General features: G+C 46.2%; 1 protein-coding gene across 1 annotated transcript in view; it reads left to right on the top strand.

Moving 5' to 3' along the window:
* GPC1 (glypican 1) overlaps window positions 1-25,523 on the top strand; it is a 204,968-nt gene that overhangs the window by 61,148 nt on the left and 118,297 nt on the right. The gene's annotated exons all lie outside the window — the stretch shown is intronic.

Raw genomic sequence — 25,523 nt, 5'->3', positions numbered from 1 at the left:
GTGCAAAGAGGCTCGGGAGTTCCTTGTGTAGGTAAATGTGCCAGATGAGGCCAACAGAGCTTCATCGCTTTTCATTCTCTTTTTGAAGGACAACTTTAGTTTGTTTTTTTTCTCTTGGTCAGGCTGCTTTGTGAGTAACTTTAGTGAACAGCAACAACTTCACCCCTTGGTAGAAGATTTCCAGGGAAATCTTGGAATTTTTTTTCTTCTCTCTGTGATTTTTTTTTTTTTTTAAAGTATCTGGACACAGCTGTGGAAATGATCGTGTTAAACAGGTGGGGCACAGACTCACAGCATATGCTGTGTAATGCAGTGTGTGCAACCAGTTGTGGAGCTTTTGTGGAAACTTCTTGATCCCTGTGAACTCTAAAGAAAAAAAAGCATCAGTTTTGAATCTCTCCAATATATGCTTTATCTCCTGTTGCTGCTCTGCTTTTATTGCAGGGTTTCGCTCAGGGTCTGTGGTGTCCCTGAGGTGTGGGTAGCTCATGGTGGCAGCATCTTCGCGTTCCCTTGCTTGTCTTTGCCATGAATCGCGAGGAGCGGAGCAGCCATCCGTTTCCAGTGACCACAAGCATTTCGGTGTCACCCTTTTTCTGTTGAGATACCAGTACTCATTTGCCCCCCAAGGAGGATTCTTTGCCGACGTGCCTACAGCAGCATTTTGGCTGTCAAGGATGTACGTCGGCCCCAGCTGGTGCTGGGTTGATGCACCCTGATGAGTGGTGGCAGGCTCTGAAGCTGCTGCCCTGTTTGCAGAGGTTGCTGCCTGCATTGGCTGTGCCTGCAGAAGGAGAGCAAACCCCCGGGAGGGTGCCCGCCTCAAATCAGGGCTGCTGCGCTGTCCCTGGCAGCCTCAGGGTCTTCATCACCATGGGCATGAACCTCATCCCCATTACTTTTTTCCTGATGGAGCCCAGTATGCCCACCGAGGGCATGTCAGCATTTGTGCCACAGCCCTGCACAATAAATGAGGCTAATTTGTTTTGCACTTGGTCGCCTGGCTCAAGCGGTTGCTTGGATGTGAAGGTTAAGTTGCATTACCAAAGGACTGATTTTTCGTAGGCTTACCAGGAAGACATGCTAATCATTCGGCTGAGGATTTTTCTGTGCGTCTCTCCACACAAGCACACCTTAATCAAGGACTCACTTGAATGTAAGAAGTGTCTTCGTTAAGAGGGCTGGCATTTCAGAGATGCCCTTTGCTTAATTCCAGTTGTCTGCTTAATTAGACATTCAAGAGTGCCGTTAATTGATTGATGAACAATTAAAACAGCTCCAGCTTCTCTCCTGACCAAGATGCATTCAGCAACTAACCCTTCTTGTCTTCCCCTCTGGGAGTTTGCTCTGCAGTTGGTTAGCTGTTACCTTGCCTGTTTTGGTCTGCAGCTCTAGAAACACACAACACAAACACATTAGAGGTGTCTCTAAATAAACACACATTAATGTTCTGGCGTTGTCAGGCACTCGGAGCCACAGTTACACCCTGGGAAAAGAAAGCTGGAATGAGAAAAAGTAAAAGCTAGGGTTTTTCTTCCCTAGAATCTTGCATTTGCAGTTCCACATTCTATTTTATAATTAGATTGAGGGTCATGGGGTGTTGTCACAGTCATGCCCACTGTAAATTGCCCTTTATCAAAACAGGAAACAAAATAATCTGAGTGAGCATGTATTAATTAACTCTGGTTCAAGCTATCCGTGACCATCAGCCTCACCCTCATTTCTATTGCTGGGTGTATTTTAATAACCCTTTTTGTTTAATATTTAGAATCCCTGAGGGATTTGGCAATTTGGAGACATTTAACGGATGAAGAGATGGCATTAAAGAGAACATCTCGGAGGGGAGCTCGCACAAAGTGTGTGTAAAGCCCGGTCTCGGTCCTGCCTCGGAGCAGCCGGAGCGTGCGGCAGGGCCAGCGGTGGCTGCCCCGGGAGGAGCACGCACGGAGGGATCCAGGCACCCCGGGCAAAATGAGGAAAAACCTCAATTAAAATTAAGATTAGATAACAGAGAGAGCAGCTGCTCTGAAGTGTGCTCTTCATAACAGCCTTGGGGGCATTTATTCCTTCCTTCTCCCACACAGCTTTGTAACAGAACCCTTTGCTGTGAAGCAAACCCAGTTGGAAGGGTCTTGATGTTTTTTCTGGAGAAAGCAGCAGGCTCCTTGCCAACCTCTGAGGAGCTTCTTGACTTCTTTGGGTCGTTTTTGCCCATGCTTGTAGCCGTGATCTGGAGCTGCCATATCCCAGCCTGCAGAGGAGTGAACTGGATGCGACGGGCGTCTGCAGCGTGATGCTGGCACGGCTCTGGTTTCAGCGGTGGGAGATGCCATCTCCTGCAGGAGCGTGCCGTCAGGAGAAACCACATCACTCCTTTGTGCCTCATTTTTTGTGGTGCATCGTATTTCCAAGGCAAAACGTGCTTTTATCTAGTGGGTAGGAGACGTGGCGTATGTACTCCTTCATTGCCTTACTGTGCACCGGCCTCAGGTTTGCAGAACATTTTGAAGGAACGATTTAAGGCCCAAGTAAAAGACGTCTTGTGTGCTCGTTATTGCTGTGATATGGAGGGAAGTGGTGACTTAAGTGGAGATGAGTCATAAGAAGTCTTGGGCAAATACACCACAAACTCCTTGGAGAAGAAATGAATCGAGGAGCGCATGGGCAAGCAAGGTGGGGAGTGTGGGGCTCCACAGGGCTGGCGGCAATGCATGCACCAAGGGTGCGAAGGGGAAAATCTGCACAATCCCAGCTGTGGTGAGGAAGTCCCGGTGTTCACTTAGGTGAGAAACGATGGCACCGCCGAGGTCCTGCCCTGCCCATTGGCGTATCCACAGGTGGAGGGAGCTGCCATGGGGGCACAGGGAGATGAGACCCCCCAGTGCTAGAGGGGGAAGGTCTGTGGCCATGGGTCTCGATGGCAGTGTGGGCAGGCAGGGTGTCCTGCCTGCAGCCGCTCTGCTGTGGACTTGGAGTGGGTTTTGGGGGCTGACGGGAAACACCGGATCAGCTCGACCCCATTCCTGCCTGACCGCCTCCCCTCGGGACTGCCAAGTGTGCTCTTCCTTCTTGTTCCCCAGGTGGCCACATTTACAGTTTTGTTACAGACAGGCCGTAAGGGTCTTTTTGCTAGAAATAAAAGTGTTTTTAAGAGGTGAGGATGTGCTGGCAGACATAGGAGGGACAGGCTGGTGTCGGTTCCACGTGAGCAGCTCGGTAGCTGAAGAGCAGCAGGCACAGCTGGACGGTTGGGCTGGTGTTGGGAGAAAGGGGCCGGCTTCTCCTCCCTACCTCTGCGTGTTTTCGTCACTGTGTTTCGCATGAAAACAGCATTTGCGGAGTTTTCCTCAAAGCCTTGCTTCTGCAGCGTTCAGACCGCCCCAGCACGCCTCTGGCTCCACTCCCCAGAAGATTAGAGATCCTTCTGTCTTTGACAGTAGTGTGAGACTAAGTGAACTATTTGTTCTCTTCTCTTTTTTTTTTTTTTTCCCTGAGCAGTGAAAACGCAGTCAGCCACTGTTTGTGTTACTGCCTTTATATCGGTTTTTGTGGAGACGCACTGTGCTTTCCTACTGCGAGATGTGTCACATGAAGCAGTTGTCAGTTTGGGAATAGCTGTTGGCTTTGGACAGAGCTTATAAATGGTTATAAAACCACTGCCTCTGCCTTATGCTACGACCCTGTGGCTTCAGGGGGTGTCCCTGTTCCCTAGAACCTGTTAAGTCTCCTTTTAATGGCTTTGTTTTCTACAGGATGCTCATCAGTGATTCTTAGCAATTTATTAAACCTGCTACATTATATTAAGAGGTGGAGTGGGCGGTGGGAGACTCAATTAAAACATTAAGCAAGATCACAATATGTTTTAATGAATTTCCTTGTTCTGCCAGATGTGATTTAAGTTGCTTTTAAGTAGAAAATAAATACATCTGCCATGCTGGGGAAAATCTCTCAAATATCACCATGTTCTTGTTAACGAGAGGAAGAGGATGCTCTTGGTGACTGGTCATAGGCTGTGATGTTGCAGTCTGAGCTTGTCTCTGTGCGAAGTAAAAAGAGCCATTGCATTTAAAGGTGCTAGTTGAAAAGCACAACAGAAGATAAGAAAATAAAGCTTCTGTTTCTCTACCTTTTCTGGTTACTGGGAGGTGACAGGCACAGAGCACTGCACATTGCCAGCTAATGGTGCTTGGGTCTTGAATGCCTCCCTGGGTTTAATGAACAAGACTTTCCACGTCTTCCTGCCAGGTAACTCCACCACAGGCACAGCTGTAGCAGCGTTGCCAGATTTTTCTTTCCTATTCCCACTTTTGTCAGACCATCTTCAGGGCTGAAGATGCAATGGTTTGTGGGAGGTCTGAGGCACTGAGGGTTGGAGTAATGCTGACTGTTGCTGATGAAGTGCAGAGCCAGATGAATAGTCTCCAGAAGGACTGATGGACATTCTTATTATTCAAAATGTCCTATCGGGATTCCCTTCTCACAGTACTGATAAAATAGTTAAAGCAGATTTCAGCCTTATATGAAGTCTTGAAGATCTTGATTTTCCAAGTGGTGGTTTTCTGGTATCTTCAGTGGGTTTTTTTCCCAGAGGGGTGACTGTCACCATTGCTTCTGGCACCAACAGAGTGAGACCAGTGTTTGAGTCTGGGAGATGAGCAAAGTCAGAAGTTGAAAATCCTCTTCCTATGCGACTTCTGAGCTTTCTTAGCACTGCCCTGGAAGAGCTTGCAGTAGCCTGGACATAATGAATGTGTATATAGAGATCTTCAAACAGAAGAACCTAAACATGTCTCATTCAACCCGTATTTAGGTATTTTTCTCAATTTCAGCAGGGCAAACTACTCAATGGCTTCCATAAACCCGTATACCCCTCAGGTATGACTCTGATTTTAGACTCCTGCACGCAAAAATCTTCATTGTTCATTACTGAAGCTCTGAGGACCCTGAATAAGACTTCATTTGGGCAATTAACTTTGTGTTAACCACTGGAAATCTTTTGTTTGCCCTTTCTATGTGTACAATAACACATGCTGATGCTGGAGCCCCACTTCAGTGCTTGGATTTCCATTCCTTTGCAAAAAGAATCGATGTTGATCTCATACCACCTTTCTCTGTCAACACACAACTTTCATTGTGCTTCTAGCAAGATCACAAATACCACAGTGGGTATAATTTTGATTTTACTATATGGCGCCACTTTGTAATATTGTGGAAAGCTCTGTTTTTGGCTTAATGTGAACTCAAGTTGTGGTGGTTTGTGTAGAAGTGATAGTGCTAACAGAGTCAACGAGGGCAACTTTGGAACAGAGTTTTATTTATTTGGGTTTATAAAGTGGCTTACGCAAAAGTAAGGAACAGTTTTACAAAGCGGTTGTCGTAGACTAAATACCAGATTCCCCAAACATCTGTTCCAAAAAATTCTCTTTCCATTCCACGGGGAAAGCCTGAGAAAAAAACCAAGCAGACCTTTCAGTGTAAGCTAAAGGAAATAAAATGCAGACTAAGGAAGAAGGAAGTTGAGGTTCCCAGGAACGCATCCTCATCTCGTTTTTGCTATGGTGAGCTGTTAGCTGGAAAATTCCAGCTGCCACAGATCTAAATGGACAGAAAGCTAGTCTGTTAAGCACATGCATCTTCCAGAAGAAAATTATTTAGTTAACCTGTAGGTAGATGGGAAATGTCTAATTTATTAAGACAGACACCCACCCTCACGCGTGCTCCAGGGGCAGCTGGGGATGCACGGGGATGTTGGTGGGGAGGCTCTGACAAGGCCAGAGCTTCGTCCCGTGCATCACCCTAGTTTATGTAGGCATCCACCCTTTGCTTTCTGTTCAGCTGTGCAGTTGAATCACCAGCCCACATTCAGCCTTTTAATAGTTGTATTTGCTCTTTTATTCTTTAATTTTCTGAGAATATAGCTGTAAAACCAGCTATTACTTGAACTCAAATGGACACACAGTATGCAGAGTGCATACAAAGCGCAGGTTGGGTGATGCAGCTGAGCCAACTGCCATAGAGAAATGGTGCACCTAAATGTTCCAAAATCTCTCCTGTTTTAACCCCTGTGTCCTGGAGTGTTTTTGGAATTTAATAAACATGTTAGTCGAGCAAACTGGTCCAGATAGTCCCTTTCTCCAGCTTCCAGCTTTTAATCATAGTCTGTTTTCACGTTAATAAAAGAGTAAGTTATGTAAGTAATTTCACTAATATTAGCCTCAGGCTTCTCACTGCTGAGAGTTTTGTGGTACAGAGCTATTCTCTGAATCCCAAAGCTATGTGTAATTGTACAATACACAATTCAGCTCACCATATGTACTTTATATAATTGAGAAAACTTATTTAATTTTATCCACTATTAAAACACAGCTTTAAATGAGAAATGAAACTAATTAATACAATGGACGATTCCTCCTGACTCTAATAAACTCTGTTTACGTTTTGTTGGTATCAAGCAGGTTTTATTTTATTATGGAACAATAAATATGGCTGAGCACCCAGCCATTTGTCAGTGTAATAAAGGACAGATGTAATTAAAAGGTAGAGCTGACTGACCAAATAATGTTAGAAAAACAAACACACGCACACGTTCATATCATCTTGGAGATCGTTGGTAAGTGTCAAGTCACGCCCCGCTTATTTTGGTAGAAGGGGTAGATGGGGTACTTCCAAAGCAGTTTGCCTGTGGCAGGACGGACTGGCGCCAGTAACCCTGACACCAGCTCTGGCTCTGGTCTGGTGCTGGGCAGTGCGTATGGGCTTGTGAATCCGCTGCATCCTTCCTGGAGCTGGTGCTTGGGTGTGGGAGCTCCTGCTTTAGGCTGCCGAGGTTGTGGGTTTGGCCTCACAGACGAGCTCTTGCTTCCCAAGCAGCACTGGGTCTGTGCGCATGTCCAGTGCTTGTCTCCATAAGCATTTATATCGCTCATAACTTTCTGGAATTGTTTTTGGTTTTTGCACCCAATTGTTCTTATGCTACAGGATCTCCTCCTAGGCGGTAGTCTAGCCGAAAGTAAGAATGAGTAGGATGCTGGACTCAGGATTCAGCAGATAAAACTCCCATTGCTACTACCACGAGTCAGATAATGCCCACCATTTCCCCTGCCAAAAGTCATTACAATGCAGTGACATCAGGAGAACAAAGTATTAGGTGTCCCTTGACCCTCTGAGGTTATAAGGGCCTAGAGCTATGTCAGCATCCCATCCAGTTCAGTCACAACTGAGATCTCAAAGTACCTCCTGTACGGCAAGAGGAAAATAAATCTAGGTCTTTAAACGCACTCTCTGCTTTCGAACCGCCTTGGAAAACAGTTAGCGTGCAGCATTGTCAGTACCTGGTGGATCACACAGGCATCCCCGGGTACTCTTGTACAGTCCCTTGTACCGCGAATATCTGATCAGATCAATATCTGACTTTGCCCCAGACAATTTCTGCTGTTTGGTAGAAGGGGTGTTTGTCACACAGGCCGCTCGCGAGCCACAATCTACTTCACCAGCAGCAAGCAGAACAATTTATTGTAACAACCCTTATCTTTAAACCTGGCCTGCTGTTCCCTGGCTGGACTCCACAATGAATATCTGGCTCCTCTGCATGTCTCCCCGCGTGCCCGAGAGGCAGGTGGCCGGGCTGCTCTCGGTTCTTGCTGCCTTTGTGGAGGACTGGGCATGGGGCAGCAGCTGGGGGAGAAGCCGCTGGCATCTCCCAGGTGGTAGATTTTGCAAGTTGGGGATGTTGCAGAGCTGCATTTCTGTTTGCTGACCCGAGCGTGGGCTGTGCTGGGAGTACAGAGCTTCCCTTCACCTTCGCCTTCGGTTGTGCCGGGTCCCGGGCAGGGCTGCTGAGCACCAGCCGTGCAGTGCAGCCCGGTTGCCTCCACGTCCTGAGCTGAGTCCCAGTCAGTGGGAACTGGTTTGCGAGTGTTAGGTGAATCTCATGTTTCCTAGGCTGGGGAAAAGCTTGCCCTCATGTTGCACCTACTGGTGGGTGAATGTCTGAGTGATGCACGCGTGTTGTTCTTACTGCTTAATTAAACAATTTAATTAAGGTATCAATTAAAATACTTCTCAGTGTTTATCCGCAGTGCCAAGGGGTGCTGTTTCTGGCAGGGTGAACAATACACAGTCACTTTTCTGGTAACAGTATCAAATTAAAAGTGTAGTTGATTACGGTCTGAAAAGTTTTTGCCAATAAATTAATTTATTTCACTTAATTGACTCTGACTGGCTACCAAGGGGTTACTGTGAATGCTCCTCTGTGGAATATGTTTTAATTTTGCACTCATGGTTGTGACAGGCAAATTTACCTCTCAGTTAGGAGCTGATGTAACAAGATAGTGGAAATAACATCTTTGGCTGAAATATGTTCAAAACAGGTTCACTGTTAAGAAAACCCTCAAGTAATTCAGTGCTTGTTATTAAAGCAGCAAGAAGCTTAAACAAGATTTCAAATCTATATTTGACCTTTAATTTACCTCAGCAAGGCAGAGCTGAATTGGTATCATGCATCTGAACAGAGATTTTGATTTCCAGAATGATGTGTGAGCCTTGATATCGTTCTCCAATTTCACAAGCCGTGTTGTAGAAATGAGAAATGGTTTTTTTTCCAGTCTGCCTGTTAGTGGAGTAAATGTTAATGACACATTTCCCCCTCTTTTATGGGCTTTTACTTGTGAGTGCTAGATCTGATCCTTTGCTCCATGGCTGTACTCACTTGGCATATAAATTAGGATTTATAACACAGTTTAACTCTTCCAAATGACTGCGGGGTCAGAGGTGACTGCTGCTTTATGGTATGGTCTCAGGCACGGAATGTTGTGATGTTTTAGTCCTAGTAGGAGAGTTTATGGTATGAGCTTCCTGTGGTAACATAGCTTTCAGGAGGAAAATAATTCTGTGCATCCTGGTGGCTCTAAATGAGAAAAAGGGCTTTGCTGAGCAATATGTACATGGCAGGCTTAAATCTTTGGTACCCCAATAGGCCTTTAAAATACGTGACATTTGGCGGGGGTTGGTCACAGTGATGATGCATGCTATGGAGAACGTTGTCCGTGCAGGATGGCCACTTCGTTTGCCTTGGGGACATCTCAGTAGGTTCTATGGGAACTGCAGTAAGGTGAAGAATAACCCCTTCCTTCTTTATTCATCGAGATAGCCTACTATTATTCCAGACATAAAACTTGCATAAATAAATGGATTATAGCTCAGTCTCAGCCCTCTGGTGCACAGATCCAGGACTTCATAAGAGGGGAGTTCCATGCACTGGACTTCCTCTAATGAAGGAAAAAAAATAGGTTGTTGCTGCAGGTCTTAAGTGCATGGGACAGGCCATTGCAGGTAAGTCTTAAGTTATGGGATGCTTATGTCTGCAGACGTACTTGTGCAAGCCAGGAGAATGAGAACTCCGGTGGATTTTTCTTCTTTTCCTCCAACTTTTCTGTTTTCTGTTGTAAAGTGAGGGGAGGGGAGGGCTTTCTTACACTTCTGAAGCCAACTTATGTCAAAATCATGTGCAAAGAAAACATTTGCACTTTCTAACTTGGACATGTGTTAATTGCTCTGTTAACTTCCACGCGGTTCTTTAGGTAGGGAGCCTCCAAACAGGTTTCTTGATGTAGCGGGACATCCTTGACAGAATGAGAGGATGGGAAGTGAATTTAATACCTACTGGAAAATCACGCGACTGCAAAGGTAATGAAGGCGGAGTCTTTTTGCCGTTCTGAGCTGGGATTTCCAAAGCAGGTAAAGGTGTGAGTTCTGCGCCTCACAGTGCTGGTTGGCTGGACAGCTGACTCCTCTCAGTGCCTCTGAAAAGCCAAGCAGTAATCTCCACACAGTACACTAACTATGAAGTATTTGGGGCATATTTCAGTCCCCTCCTTCTGCCATGGCTGCCTTTCCCTCTACTTTGACTTCCTTGTTCCTCTGTCATCTCCTTCTGCTCTCGTTGCTCATCTGCTCTTACCTGTTGGCTTATTCAACTCCGAAGTTGGAGGAAATTGAATAGTTCTTGTCCCTATGGTGGGCTTCAAACCATGCCTCTGATGGAAACCCCAGAGCAGAAGCTTTCGAAACTGTAGTGCCCAGTCGTCATTGCTGGGAGGAGGATTGAGGCATCTGAATCAACTTTTTTGATGCTGGAATAACAGTAAGGCAGTGCATGGCTTATGTTCCTCAATGAAATAGAAATAGATTCTCAGCGGTAACAACTGAAAAGACGTTATGAGGGCTTTTTCCAAAATTGGCTGGTAGTGGCAAGAGTTTTGCAGATCAAACTGTGCTTTTTTTGTCTTAACCTTTTTTGCAATGCTCAGAAAAGGTGGATGTTGGAGTGGATGGGTGCACAGGACTGGGAGCGAAGGGCTGGGGAGGGGGCTTGGGGCAGGGACAGCAGATCCCCCAGAATGGTCCCATCCAGGGCAAGCACCAAGCCATGAGGCGGGAGAGTCATCTTAAATGCCGTAAGCGAGGAAAGAAATGTAATGCAGCTTGGTGCGTGCATCAACATGCTTATTTTGTTGAGCTGATTTGTGGTGTGGTTTTTTTGTTTGTTTTTTTGTTTTCTGGTTTTTTTACCAGGGATAAGGAAAGTGATAGAAGGGAACTAGAGGTGGCCTCTAACTCTTTGCTTTGATTTGCCATCCTTGTGGTTTCTCTGAGCTTTTCTTTAAGAACTCGGGAAGATGTCAGTGTTTATGTAGCCAAGCATAGAGAGCTTTTACAGATGACTTGCCTAAGAAAATCTCTTAAATATCAAGAGCAGCAAACCCCACAAGGAAGATCAGGTTTTTTATGATCACTGCAGCTTATTTGGGTCAATGAAGAATGTCTGCTTTTATTCAGAGGAACTGTGACTGGGGCATAAAAAAACATTGCAGGGACTGTTAAGGGATTTTTAAGTTCCTTATGATATGTGAGGAACACCCATGAGGCTCTCAGAACTTTTTTTATTATTCTAAAGTTGTTTTATATTGTGCTTGGTCTTTATATGGAACACCAGAACTGTCAATGCTTCAAGCTCTAATTAAGTCGAAGGCAGTTACTGGGCTCAGCAGAGGGAAATAGTACTTTACAGGTGGTCACATTAAATGATCCAGTGGCCTCTTTCCGGTAATAAAAATGTAGGATATTTTTCCCATTATCCTCAAATGTAAAATATGCACTGAGCTCTTTGTTTGCCTTTAAATCAAACTACAGAAGGTGCTGAAAGCAAACCCAGAGTTTTATACCAGATTATGAGAAGTACGAAGAGAATGAAAACAGGAAACAAAGCATCTCTAAAAATAAGCCAGTGTCCCGCACAGGAGAGCTACATCAGTTTAATATATTGTCAACCTTGAATAGAATACAAAGCGTAGCAAGCTGCTTTATGCATTTCAGGGCCTTCTGCTTGCCATAGTGCCCTGGAGTGTTCTATGTGGCACCCCCGGGGTCTGTGTGAGGTCCCGTGAGAGCCTGCAGCTCATGTCCTTTGTCACGGTCCCCAGGGCCACACGTGCCAGCGAGCCACAGGCACATCCCATCCTAGAAACTGCCATCAGGGACATGTTCTCATGGTGGGGACTGCAGTGAGTGCTCAGAGCATCGAGGGCTTTGTCAAAAGCACTTAGAGCAGGAGAACTCCCGTTAGCTTTTATTAGAAATGAGTGCAGGACTTTGCAGAGGCAGAGGGAGTCAGCCAGGGGTTGGGGATGCTGCCGCACATCAAGGTTAGGAGTTTTATGTTTCATCCTACTCATCAGGTCCACTTGTACACCGTAAGCAATAATGAGCTTTGTTTTACGGGGTTGGCAACATGATGCCTTTTGCTGGGCTTGGAGTCACATTAGGTTTAAAGATTAATTACATTTTTGAGGAAATATTTGGTAAAGGTGAAGTGTATTCATAGTGATGTGCCTGTGGAGATGGTGGCTCTTTGAGGCTGAATGGCTGAGGTAATTTGAAACAAATATGAATTAGCAACAACAACAAAAGGATCCAAAACTGTATACAGCAGATTGTCGTTAGCTCCCAGCTATAGTAAGGACTGACCAGAGATACATCTCCCACTGCCCTGAACTGAGGCAGCACTGTCCCAGGTCACTCAGTCAGATTTTTCTGGCTTTTTTCCCCCCCATTAATCTTTTGGAATTGTGTTCTTGTTTTCTGTTCTATGCATCTTATAGGCTGGGTCAGAAAATGTAATCCTCTTTTCTTATTACATCATTGTTTTCGTGCAAGCTATGAGGTATGTCCAGACATGTATGTAATGAGCCAGGCAAACTGTTTTGTATAAACTGTGATCGCACCATTAAGTTGGCCACTTACACCTGCAAGGCTGTAGTTCTTGGTGGCATGGGTTGGTTTCCTTCTGGACTTGCCTCTTATCACACATGGCACGGTTGGTATTTCTGCCGGTACTGAGTGGTCAAAGACTTTGCAGTAGCCACTGAAATAATGTTGACAGAGACCCAGGCTGCGAGCAGAATGAGACTCCACCAGTGATTTGGTTTGGGGACAGGTCACAGATGTTTACAGCTGGATTGCTGTCTAGTTGTGGCAGGTCACAGAATCACAGAATCACAGAATGTTAGGGATTGGAAGGGACCTCAAAAGATCATCTAGTCCAATCCCCCTGCCAGAGCAGGAAAACTTAGGTGAGGTTACACAGGAAGGCGTCCAGGCGGGTTTTGAATGTCTCCAGAGAAGGAGAATCCACAACCCCCCTGGGCAGCCTGTTCCAGTGTTCCGTCACCCTCACTGAGAAGAAGTTTCTTCTCACATTTAAGTGGAACCTCTTGTGTTCCAGCTTGAACCCATTACCCCTTGTCTTACTGTTGGTTGTCACCGAGAAGAGCCTAGCTCCATCCTCGTGACACCCACCCTTTATATATTTATAAACATTAATGAGGTCACCCCTCAGTCTCCTCTTCTCCAAGCTAAAGAGACCCAGCTCCCTCAGCCTTTCCTCATAAGGGAGATGCTCCACTCCCTTAATCATCTTTGTGGCCCTGCGCTGGACTCTCTCCAGCAGGTCCCCGGTGGTGTAGACGGCAGAAGGCTGGCCTCTTGCCATTGCTGTGATGGTTAATAATTTTGCCTTCTCCTCCACCTTCTCCGTCTAGTAACAACCTCTCCGCTCGAGAGAGGCTCAAAAACCAGAAAGACATGTTTCACCTACTGCTTAAAACTTTTAGCAGACATAAGGCTTGTGTTGGGATGTTTTGGCAGAGACTTCACTTTAAATATAACGGCATTACCATGAAGGCTCTGTGCTGCCCTGATGAGAGACAGCACCGATATTTCAGGCAGCTTTTAGAAATTGGGAGGGGAGGCGGGAGGAGATAATGCTGCACAATTGTTTGATGTGCTGATCAAAAGATAAACTAGAATCAAATTAAACCCCAAGGGTTTGTACAACCTTGCTTATGTTTTATGCAAACCCTCCTGTACCAAAGGAAATAAAACACCATTGCCTTTCAAGGCAGATGGGGTGCAAATGAGGAGCAATTTTTCGCTTTTTTATTCTACTACTTACATTGTTGGTTTACAACTTCTCCTTACCCGTATCACTTCATTTCTAGTCATTAGGAATATGGATATGGTATTTGCTATTCGTTCTGCCACTTTAAGTCAGGAACACAGGCTCTTTGGGTAGTTTAAATTGGCAAAGCAGTGGGTCTCTGGGCTGATTTACAACACATGAAAGTCTGGCTTGTGGTATTCCTTATACTGGAGACTAGCTCTCACTAATGCATGGTATATGCTCAGAAATTGGCATGCCACTTACTAAAAAGAGCACAGCTTTATACAATATTTGTGCTCTCTTGTTCTGAAATATGTTCAACACTAATATAACTTGCCCTCTCCCTCCCAAAACTGAACAGTGCAAATGGGATTAGGTCAAGATCTACACAGTGATTCCCCATCTCATTGCAACACCTGGATTTCACTGAGGTTTCTCAAAATGTAAGAGGTGGTTGTATGAGAGAGATGATTCTTTCTGTAAAGCCTCAGTGCTGGAATGAGCCATAAAAAATCGTTCATTTTCCTACCCCTGGAATTCACAGCCCGCAGGGTATGTGTGTTTGATTGGCATCAGGCTGGGTTTGCTTGTCGACTTTGTGGATACTGCAGCAGAGACGACAAATTTTCCTCGTCACTTTTCTTGTGCTGGCTGGAGAAACTGGGCCGTTTGTCTCTTGGCTTCTCATCAAAAGGCCAAAGGTCCACAGCGGGAGGGCAAGGAGGCGTTCATTTTATTCCCTGAAATGAAAGGGGAATTCAAGAAGCGGACTCTGTCAGAGGCAGAGACAAAATCTCAAAATATAGCCAGGTATTTTCTCAAATTAAACACCTCTCGGATGTTCTAGGTCACCTAAAAGCACGCAGGAAAGCATGTAAGAAACAGTTTGTCTCAGGTATGAACAAGCCCCAGAATATCTTCGCACAAAAACTGACAGTGCTGCTGGCGAACATGAGGCCTCTCGTAAAGCAGGAGCGTATCGTTCCTCCAGCTCCAAGTACAGCACAGCCCGCTGGTCTCTAGAAGCAATCCTGGAAACTGGAGATAGCCCTGAGCTGTGGGACTGATCCTGTCAGCAAGAGATTTTTGGTTTATTTTCTTCTGATCCTGCAATTCTCGAGCAAGCAGAGCTCCCCAAGAAGTTGGGACGTGCTATGTCTGCTGGCAGGATTTCATGTGTGAGCAAAGATGCGTGTTTGGCCCCAGCTAGACTGAAATCACCCGCGAAGTCTGCACAGACCATAGAACAGCTTCAAGTGGTGACAACTACTGTCCTGTCCAGGCTCAGATTAATGGCCTGAAAGTGAGAGACGTCATCTCCCAGTCCCAGCAATCTGTTTTGCAACAGCCATGTCAGCGAGCATGTTGGTGCTGGCTGCCCTCTGCTTACGTCCTGTTTGCTCTTCAGCGAAGTGTTCAGCTGTGGAAGTGAAACGATGAAATACCTTTGCTCGTGCCAGCAGAGCCATATTGCATTCATAGGATGGTTTCTGTCTCAAAGGCTAGACTAGACTTCCAGTGGGTCTGCTCGGCTCGTGTTTCCAAATAGCAGGAGTCAGTGTTTTCCTTGGGCAAAGGACAATATCAGTCAGTCACTGCTTTCAAAAATTTCTGGTTCTTTATCTTATCATGAAGTAGTGTAAGATGGTTTTATGAAGGTGGCTATTGCCATAACTACTATAATCATTTTACTTGCTTGGCTGTATTCCTGGCCTTTTGTCTTTTGGTAGCTGGTAACGAAATGCTAAAAAAGCTCTTTGTGGTTGAATCCACAAAATGTCGTTGGAGTGGATACGTAGACAGGGTTCTGAGGCACTGTCTCATTCTTCACGATGCCCTGTTTGTCTCCTCTTTACTGAAGCCACAATACCCTGTGCTAGAGAACACCTCCGTGCCTGCCCTGGGTGTTGCGCCCCTCCAGCACAGACGCTCTGCCAGCGGAGCGCAGCTCAGACTCCTGACACTTCGGTATCGTAGGCTTTGTGTCTGTTAAAGCTGCTGTGGCTGGGCGGGTGTGATGCACCCAAGAGGTTAAACACAGATTTTGGTTTGTAGCACAGTGCAGCAAACACTGGGTGCAGGAGACGGTGCTACTAGTGCCATTCTCCCTGGGCTGTGGGGCTGTGGGGATGTGCAGAAGCGCAGTCTTTGGTATGATGCTGCCATTCCAAGCATCTGAGTTTGTTGAGTGTATTTAAAAGATAACATTAGATGAATGAAAACTGATGAGGGATGCAAGGGACTGAAACTGCTCAAGACTGTAAACTTTAAGCTGGTTTTAATCTTTAAATTGTATTTTTTTATCTTTCAAATTTTTACTGCTGTGGCAATCTGTGTACAGACAGTGATAATATGGAAATGCTGACATTCACAAAACCTTTTTCTATCACAAAACTTCTGTATGAAGATGGAGTTTTGAGATGCTGGAGCTGGATATACTGCATTTTCCTGGCTCTTGCAGATGGCCCTTCTTTCTACATGCCTGTCAGTCACAGCACAAGGACTCACAAAGACCAGCCTGCTGGTTAAAGGGCAGATATGAGATGCAGGAGTTGTAGATACAGTTTCTGGCTCTGTTGCAGCCTTGCTGCATAAAATTGAGCAAGTCAGTACCTCTGTATGTGTGCAGCCAGAACCTATATTAGTGAAATAATTGCTAATGAGGAGTGAACACTTCCCCATCTGCCGTCCTGCCCAGGATCTGCCCGTAGACACCCTTGCAGCAAGTCTTGCAAGGACCAAGCAGTAGCCCAGCTCCTTCCAAAGCATCTCTCCTCTGTCCCGTGTCTCTCCAATACATGCCCAGATGCAAGGAAATTAAAAGCTCTTCCCTGGCAGCAGCACGGAGGAGACTTGCTTGGGATTAGCCCTTGTGTGGAAGTCTGTGACAGCAGAAAATGATGCAGTGCAGTCTCTTTGTGTTTGAGCAGCCCTTACACATACTCCTCTGCAATAAGGATAATTAATGGATGCTAGCTATTAGCAAATGAGGGCCAGTTGAATTGCTCTGGCTTACACCAGTCAATTCACTGTATCAGAACTACATCCATTAATAATAGACTGTTGCTTTTGTTACTGTAATTGAAGGTTGGATTTGGGCCTCACATCCAACCCAACTCACCTGACTATCCTTGACTGTAGCTGTTATTTAAAAAAATAATAATCTTATCAATCCAGGTATTCCTTGAAGCAAGTACAGGAATGAATTTTTGAAGCACCAGCAAACACATGCTGCTGATGGGGCCAGACTTCCCATAGCCAGTGACGCTGTGTTGAACTTATTTCTCAGCTGAGACACACACGTGGTGCCCGCTAGGTCAGCCTGCGTGTTCTCTGCACCAGGCAGGTTATTGATGTGTACAGGAATTGTGCCCTTATAACCTTCAATAGTCTGTCACTTCACAGGAGCAGGGCAGATGGGTGTAGGACATGGAAGGCACGATGGAAGCCAGGGCTTGGGAGTCTGCTCACCAGTAATGCATAGGAAGAAGGCGACAGGGTGGGAGTCCATGGCAGAGCTCAGGCTTTTCTTGAGAGTAAGTTGGGGGTGTTTGCCCCACTGTAAGTGGTGTGCCAGCTGGCGATCTGCTGCTTCGCAGTGGAAGGTGCGAAGGAAAGAGTGCTTGACAGGGAGTCAAGTCTTGTTTGAAGAACTTTGCGTGCTTCATGCAGGAGAAGTAGGGCGCAGAAGTTGCCGAAGGCGGGAAGACACCATAATCTTTCCTTTGGACTGCAAATCTGGACACTTCCCAACATAGTGGGCTATGTTTCCATTTATGTTAGCCAATAGTTTTGAAAAGTAAAATATCCACTTCTCAGATGTTTATTTTCCAAATGGTGACACACACAGTGGTTTCAGTGAAGTATTTAATGGTCAGGAGTAATCAGAATTATTTATCAGCTGTAGTCCTCTTTTGGAGGGGTAGATACAGAAAACAAGACCTGCAGTTTAGCGGGGACGTGTGTCCTGTCTGAACTGAGATGAGATACTAAGATGCTGGTGCCTTGCAGTCCCTCAGAATGGCGTTGGCTGTATTGAAAGAAGAATGATAAATTCACAAGGAAAAGCAGTGTAACAAAGATTCAGCTTTTTCGTCGGTGTTTGTGGACTATAGGATAGTCACTGATTGCAAGCTGGGCTGTCACAATTGCTAGTTGCAAAAAGCAGCAGGATGTGGTGCTCATCCAGCTAAATTTAAGTTGGAAACATTTAACTTTCTATGTCCAAGCCTGTGCTACTAGGCTGCCTGCTGCGACTTCTCTGTCGTTGGGTTGTAATGGTGTTTGACAAGGATTCTTCCCTCTGGGAAACTCGGAAGAACTCTGCTTTCTTGCACATTCATGGAGATCGTTTAGTGACACCAGTACTGGGACCCTAGTGGAGCTGAAACAGCGGATGAGTAACAGCCCTTAAGTAATTTTAAACAAAAACAATTTGTAAGTAGTGGTGCATTGAAACAGTCGATCCTGAAGAACAGTTCTGCTCTGAAGAATGACTGTGTACAGAAGATGTGCAGGTAGGCTGTATTAAGAGTCTGGATGGCTAAAGTTACAGCCAAAATAAGCAAATGTTGCTGTTAAGACTCTGCATGTGTTGAGCCCGCTGCAGCTGTGAGAGGGAGCTGGTTTCGTTGCTTTTTATTGCATCTGCAAGAAAAGGTTTACCCAGTTCCAGTCAGTAAATGATGCAACTGCATTCAACCTGCTGAATTTTTTGTTTAATAATGTTTAATAATTGGAGGTACTGGGGAGAAGCAGCCCCCTGAATTGTCTCCCTGGATTCTCCAAATCCAGGCTGAATTTGCAAGGTGACCAGTTAGGGAAAGAATGTACCCATGAGCACCTGTAGACACATCTTCTCCTCTTAGGCCACTGCAATAATAAGGCTACAACAAGGGGACTTGGGGTAAAGGAGACTTGGCCCCTAATTGCTTTTCAGCTGCTGCACACGAGAGGCAGAAATCACGGAAACACAGTAAGCGTAAGGCTGCAAACAGCAGCACGTTGCAGGTCAAACAGCTGGTAAGGAAGGCAACGACGGAGACGTGTTCAGCACGGATGAACTCTGTTCAACACTTGGAAACTGAAGAATGCAAATGACGGCTATCACAGTGCTGGGGGAGCGTTTGGGGACTGGGAATTCAGCAGGCAGGCTGTCTCGCTCCTTGCCACTTGAGTGGTTTGGGTGAAACATGAAGATGCGCTGGCCTAACTCTGCAGTGTGCCTTTTCAGCTGAACAGGGACCGTGGGATTCCTCTCACCGTGGTCAGCAGGGGAGACGAGGAGAGGCTGAAAGCAGAGCAGAGGAGGATGAAGTGTGGGTTCTTGAACTTCTTTGGTTGCCATTGCAGTGAAGTGACAAAGGTGTTTTGGAAAGGTTTCTCGCAGGTACTTTCGGGCATGGCTGCATGTGCTGCTGGAAGAGAAGTGCCAGGCGGATCATCTGAGCAGAATTTAATCTCATCAATAGCCCAGTGAGAAGAGGCACTGGGAAAAGGACGATGGGGGAGGCAGTGTCTTTGGAAACAGGTGGCATGTTTGATGTCTCTCTCCGAAATCCTGCAAGCAAAGCAGTTCTAGCCCTGTCCAGAGCTTGGATGGGAGGTGGAAAAGAAATTCCAGATATTGTTGGCACATGCCAAGGAGTCCTGGGGAAGAACTAGACCACTGAAATGAAGCGAGTCAAAAGATTTCATTTTGAGTGCTATGGTTTCTGCAGATTGAGGGGAGGTAGGAAAGGAGGCACACTGTGTAGTCCGAAGTGCTTTAGGTGGTTTAGACAGGACTTCTCAGACACTTCTTTGCTCTTGCTCTGGGTTTGTTGGAGTTGCAACCCTATTAAAAGTCCAGCTATTGACGTAAATGTTCTCTCTATGTGTAAATTCCTTGCTTTATACACAGCTGAAGCAAAGAACTGATAAAAATATTTAGGTATGCAGTACAGCGTGTCACACACAAGAACCGGTCTAGTGGATGTATGCTGTCAGAGCTTTTCCTCAAGTTAAACCTAAACAGCAAATAGCAAACTATCCTTTCTGCACCCTATTGCACATTTTCTCAAAATTTAATTTAGAAGGAACCTTGAATACCTTTAACTGCTCATGGCAGGTGATATCTTAAAAACAACCTCGGCTCAGGAAACAGCCTGATACTGTAATGTCATGAATACTGGTTTTTATGACTGTTTAAACCAAGCCTGTTCTAGCTGGGAGCCATTGTACTACGTGTGCACTATCTCTGCAGCATGTTGTCATACCTACTGTAGCTTGTGATTGTCTGTTTTATACTAAAATACTAAACAATAGCACAAAATTAATACCCAACATATTTGGATTTCACATCTTTCCCTCCCATGCCATTCGCTCTCAATTAAGACCTTACGAAAAATCCTAGAGCAGGACGGTTGGGAAATATCCCTTAAATCAGAAAACCCATTTCAGCTGAATTTAGGAACCTGGGTAGAAAATGTCATTGCCAGGGACACTTCACTGAAAGGCTGTTGCCCCTGATCCTCCCTGGTTATGACTCTGCTTGCTTAGTGTACTTGCTCTGCCCTGAGAGCAGGTGCTTCTCAGCTCTGCAGGCAGCTAATACCTGGGAGCGGTTAGATATCAAAATGCACTGGTGGATTTTGGCCCAGACAGTAGAGGCCCAAAGTGCTGAGGGTTATTTATACCCCAAGGAGTAGGGAGAATCTCATTCAGAGGTGAGCCAGGGTATAAGACTGACACCGCCGGGGAGCAGTGCTCTCTCTGCCAGGGGAGCACCAGCCAGGTTTGCAGCAGAGGACGCTTGCAGGTGGCTCTGTGGCTTCGCTGTGGGGCAGGGGCTGGCTCTGGGGCTGAGGAGGGCGGCAGGCTCAGTGCTGGGTGCTCAGGGAGCTGTTTGCCTGTGCCCAGGCTCTGCCCGCTGGGCTGGAGTTGCTGCTGGGGCTCCCTAAACTCTGCCTGCTGGCTCTGCTGGACCAGCCTGCTCTCCACCCTGCCTCTTCTTCCATCGCCCTTGCGCTCCAGTGGTACACGGCAAAGACAAGAGCATCAGCCGCTCCTTGTCAGGGGGAGATCAAACACAGCCCTGTTATTGGGGGGTGACGTGCCACAACTCGCCGAGCGCCGGTTGCTCATTCGTCTCCCACACGCTGTCAGCAGCCCAGTAGATAAGAGGACGGGGAGATGCACTGCAGGGACCTGGCAGTTGTTTGAGGAAAGTTTCAAGCTTGTCCACATGATGCAGAAAAGCACTGGGGCTTGCAGCATCCACTCAGGGTGGAATGGGGAGCGGGAGGGCAGGTGGGGAGGGAAGCAGGCGTTTGGCTCCCAGTGGTGGGTGATGGTTTCCTTTGATCTCGCAGCTCGGCGTCCTCTCCCCCTGAGCAACTGTAGCTGCTCGGCTCATCGCCGTGTGATTTGGGCACAGCAGCATGCTTATAAACCTACTGCTGTCCTTAAAGACACCACTTAGCTCCCTGGTGTTTTCAAAAAAGGCTTCGTGTGGTGATTTAGCTCCTGTCTCAGAGCAACATCTGCCATTCTGAATCAGAACAAAACCAAATCCCTCGCTCTCCCCAGGAGCTGTGGCTCCCCGCGAGGCGGAGGTGCGCGGCTCTCGGCACCGGCTTTCTCCCCTCTACACGTGCCCCTCTCCAAAACACAGGCTGCCCTGGTGTGTCCTGGCTTGGAAGCATGGTTTGCAGCATATTGCAGCCTCCTTCACACTCAATGAAGGTACATTTTTACTTCATCTGAGGGACCTCATTTGCGCTCTCAGCATAGCTGCTTCCTGCCGTGCTCTGGCGTGAGGGAGGAGGGTGCTCCCTGCGGGGAACTCGCATCTGCTGGGATTTTTGAAGAGGGAAAGCAGAGGCGCTTGCTGGGCAGAGCTGGGAGCTGGAGCCCCAGGTAAGCCGATGGCTGCTGCGCTTTGTTCTGCTGCAAAGAGCTCTCGCTCGGTGTCCCAGGCTCCTGCCCCAGCCCTGAGCGAGCACCTCTGCTCTGCTGCGCAGGGAGGAGGCAATCGCTCGTGTGGGGGCCGTCGGCGGGGCAGAGATGCTTCGCCTGCTGCTGCATCACGTCCCCAACTCGAGAGGTGACAGGGTGGGAGCCTGAGTCTCGCTCTGCTGCAGGGCCTACAGCTGGCATGAAAAGCGACTTAAATGTTCAGCATTCTTTTCCCCCGTGGGTACCTCATTATTCTCAACAGAAAGAGACTTTTAAAAGAAATCCAAATGGATTTATAGCATTGGAAGCATGGAAAAAAGGGGGCAGAAAGATGGCTGCTCCCAATTACCACATGCACTCTTATTTTCATCATTTAATACCAGATTTTTGTAGTCACTTCCATTGCCTTTTTCAGTTTACTGCACCACGAGAGGCTCTGAATTTTGGAAGGCAAGTTTCAGTACTTTTTGAAGGCAAGATGTCCTGGTTTCGGCTGGAATAGAGTTAATTTTCTTCCTAGTAGCTGGTATAGTGCTGGTTTGCATTTAGTACGAGAATAATGCTGATAACACACTGACATTTTAGTTGTTGCTGAGCAGTCAAGGACTCTTCAGCTTCTCATAGTGGCCTGCCAGCGAGAAGGTGGGGAGTGCACAAAACGCTGGGAGGAGACACAGCTGGGACAGCTGACCCCAGCTGACCAGAGGGATATTCCAGACCATATGATGTCGCTCGGCATATACAGCTGGGGAAAGAAGGAAGGGGGTGGGAACGTTGGGAGTGATAGTGTTTGTCTTCCCAAGTAACCATTACCCGTGATGGAGCCCCGCTTTCCTGGAGATGGCTGAACACCTGCCCGCCCATGGGAAGCGGTGAATTCATTCTTTGGTTTACTTTCCTTGTATGCGTGGCCTTTGCTTTACCTTTTAGACTGTCTTTATCTGAACGCACGAGTTTTCTCACTTGTGCTTTTCTGATTCTCTCTCCCATCCTACCAGGATGAGTGAGCGAGCAGCTGTGTGGTGCTTACTTGCCAGCTGGGGTTGAACCATGACACTAGGCCTCCTTAAGATGCCTGAAGTCAGTCACTCAAAATAACAAAACATTCTTCAAAGTATTAATCAAATTATCCTAATAATTCAACAGCCCCTGCTTGGCAGGGGGGCACATCCCTCCCTCGGGAGGTGCAGGAAACCTTGGGTGAAGCAAAGTGGAGTCAAGGTGGGTCTCCCTGTGGTGTGTTCCCCACCCAGGGCTCTATGGTGGTCTCCCCCTGATGTGTGAATGCAAGCAAAGGTTTGTCTGGTCTTAGCTATCGATCCCACTTTAGCTGACACCTAGCCAAATTTGCAATGACTGAAAAACACAAGGGATAAGCACACGAGTTGAAAAGGCTGAGTGTTAGTCAAGCCCTGGGGGAAAAAATATCGGTGACCAGTGGCAGATATAAACACCAGATACTGCTTAATTTACTGGTACAGAGGTTCATGGTCTGGGAGCTGAACCAAAAGCAAAACAATGGCTGCGCCGCTGGGAAAGGCAAGAGTTATAAGCTCTTGTGAGGGCCTCCCACAATCTTACTTTCATCAGTTAGGATAAAGAAAAAATACAGCCTAGCTGACAGCAACCCTTTACTGTGCGGGAAACAAATAGCAATTGCAAGCAGGAATGACAGGCAGCCCAGAATTGTGCTTTCTAGATCTGAACAGAGCTGTTAAGCAGCATCTGAAGGGCTCGAGCAAGAGTGATTAAAAAAGATGCTATCTCCCAACCCTAGCAGGCTACAAAAGGTGTATTTTTGATGGCTAAATCCTGAAACAATTATGGCCTAGAGTGTAGTCAGGTTAGTTCTTATCTTTCTGATGGCCTGCTGGCAAAATCTGTTTTCTTATACGAGGCTTGTAATGTCTAATACTTCCAAGGAAAGATGGTATTGTGGCTCCTATGTGTGCGGTAGTGAGGATCAGAATAAACATAGGAGGCATTGCTAAAGCTGCGTAGGCTTAAAATTAATACCCCATTCCTCAGGGAAGTGATATTTTCACTCTGCTTATGGAAAGACTTGTTACTAATGGCAGTAGTGCCGTGGATTGTGCCTGCTGTCCCCTCTGCACAGGCAGATTTGACATTTGCATGGGAATTTCTGGGGTTGTTTCTGCTGGGTTCTCCAGCTGCTTCTGGGGTGGAAGGGGAGTCATCGCATGAGGTTCCGGCGACGTGCGTGTTTGTGCAGAAGTGTGTTGTGGGTGAGTGTGCTCACACCCAGCCCAACGCAGTAGTAGATCGCTGTGAATGAGCTGTTTCAGGGGACACGGTGTTTTCTTTTGATCCCAGTCCTCGACTATCTTTTCCAGCCATTTTGCTGTGCACGTCCAAGATGGACAAGGTGCCAAAGTCCTTTACCGGCATAATTAATCTCACCTGAGAGACAGATGGCGCCTTTTGCATTGGTGATTGTGTGAAGATAAGCACAATTTATTATTATAAACCACTTGATTGTAAGCCTTGGCACAACATGCCCTGTCAGTAAGGCCACTCTGTTAAATGTTTCTTTTTCTGAGATACAGAGCTTTCTTACCAGAAGTTTGTTTTCTTTTAAAAAGAAATGCTATAGGGATGCTAGTCCTGTCTTGCAGATACAATGAATTCATGGCAGTGCAGCTGATGGGGTTTATTTTTTCCTACTAAGCAAGCAACCTCGGAGTTGTATTCAGGTAGTTGAAACTGCTGGTGCGCCCTTGTCAAGCTTCTCATCTATGAGACAAGGAAAAAGGACAGATGAGGCAAAGAAGTCTGAGTGGATAAAGTCAAAGGAAGAGATACGAAAGAAGGGCAGACTGCTGAGAAGAGGAATTGCTGGCTGAATGGTGCAGGTCTCTGTAATATAGAGGTTTTCCAGCCCCTGAGTAGGAGCAGGTCTCAGGAATTTAACTGGGAGGTTGTAAAAGCTACAAGGAAGGGACTGTGATCTTCTGAAGTGTTCTCTTGCATAACCCATACCATAGGGTCACTATACATTAATTCCTTCTTAAGGCAAAGCCTCCCCTTTGGCATCAGAAGTGTATGGAAAAGGAGATCAAATAGGTGATTGCTTTTTGGACTTAGTCTTTCTGTTCACTGTGCTCGGGAGCATCCTGGCCTGGTACTTCCTGATGCATTGGGGTTTTAGAGAAAATGTACCTATGTTTCTTTCTGCTCTTAATTTGGTTAGATGAATATCTGAGTGCAGCAGAGAGTTTTCCACCGAGAGCAAAGATCCATCAGAATTGGAATAGTGTTGTGGGGTTTTGGGGGGGCAGTTAAGCATCCAAGGAGGAGAGAAGGATTAGGATATTCCAAAATGACAACAGTCCTGACAAGTACAGAACTGCTGCATTGCAGGCTGCTACATGTGGCTTCGCTGAATACAAATTAGAAATGAAAGTGGGATTTGCTAGGAATTAAAGGAGATAATACAAATAAGGTACACACTGAAAATTGTGCATGTTAGAGTGTGGTAAGACTTTGAGATAATTTTCCTGTCCTGAAATTGTTTTACTATTTTTGTTTTCATGCAAAATCTTGTAGCTTTGAACTGCCTTAGGAACTATTATTATAAGCTCACTTGTTCCTGTGACTGTTGGATCAATTTATTTAATTATCCCATTTCAGACTGGGGAAAAGAACAAACCCTAAAATCAATTTAGCAGTCTACATCTTTTGGCAGACAAAAGCGTGAAATCAGAATACTTTCAGGACTTGTGAAGGAAACTCATCTTTGCTGGTATCTTTAATTATGGGTTCTAAAGGGTCATAGCTAGGAACTAGTTGGCCATTTGTGCAGAGTATATGAAGTTCGCCTCGGAGGAACTCTTGGTTCAGACCCACAGCATCTATAAAGCATCTTATTTGCAGCATGCTTCACTTCTGAAAAGCGGCACCTTGTTTCAGCTCCTGGCATCAGGACAAATTGCTGTATAGTGGTTGCGATTAAAGTAATTGAGCAAAAGGCTTTGCCTATGTTTGGATAAACACCTCTCTGCTGTTCAGAAAAGGGCCGGTGGATATGAAAGCTCTTCCCAGTTTGGCCAACCTGCTGTTAAGACAT

This window comes from Caloenas nicobarica, chromosome 8 (assembly GCF_036013445.1).
Source record: "Caloenas nicobarica isolate bCalNic1 chromosome 8, bCalNic1.hap1, whole genome shotgun sequence".
Taxonomy (NCBI): domain Eukaryota; kingdom Metazoa; phylum Chordata; class Aves; order Columbiformes; family Columbidae; genus Caloenas; species Caloenas nicobarica.
The sequence above is the reverse complement of the archived record's forward strand: the minus strand, read 5'-3'. Positions and strand labels throughout refer to the sequence as shown.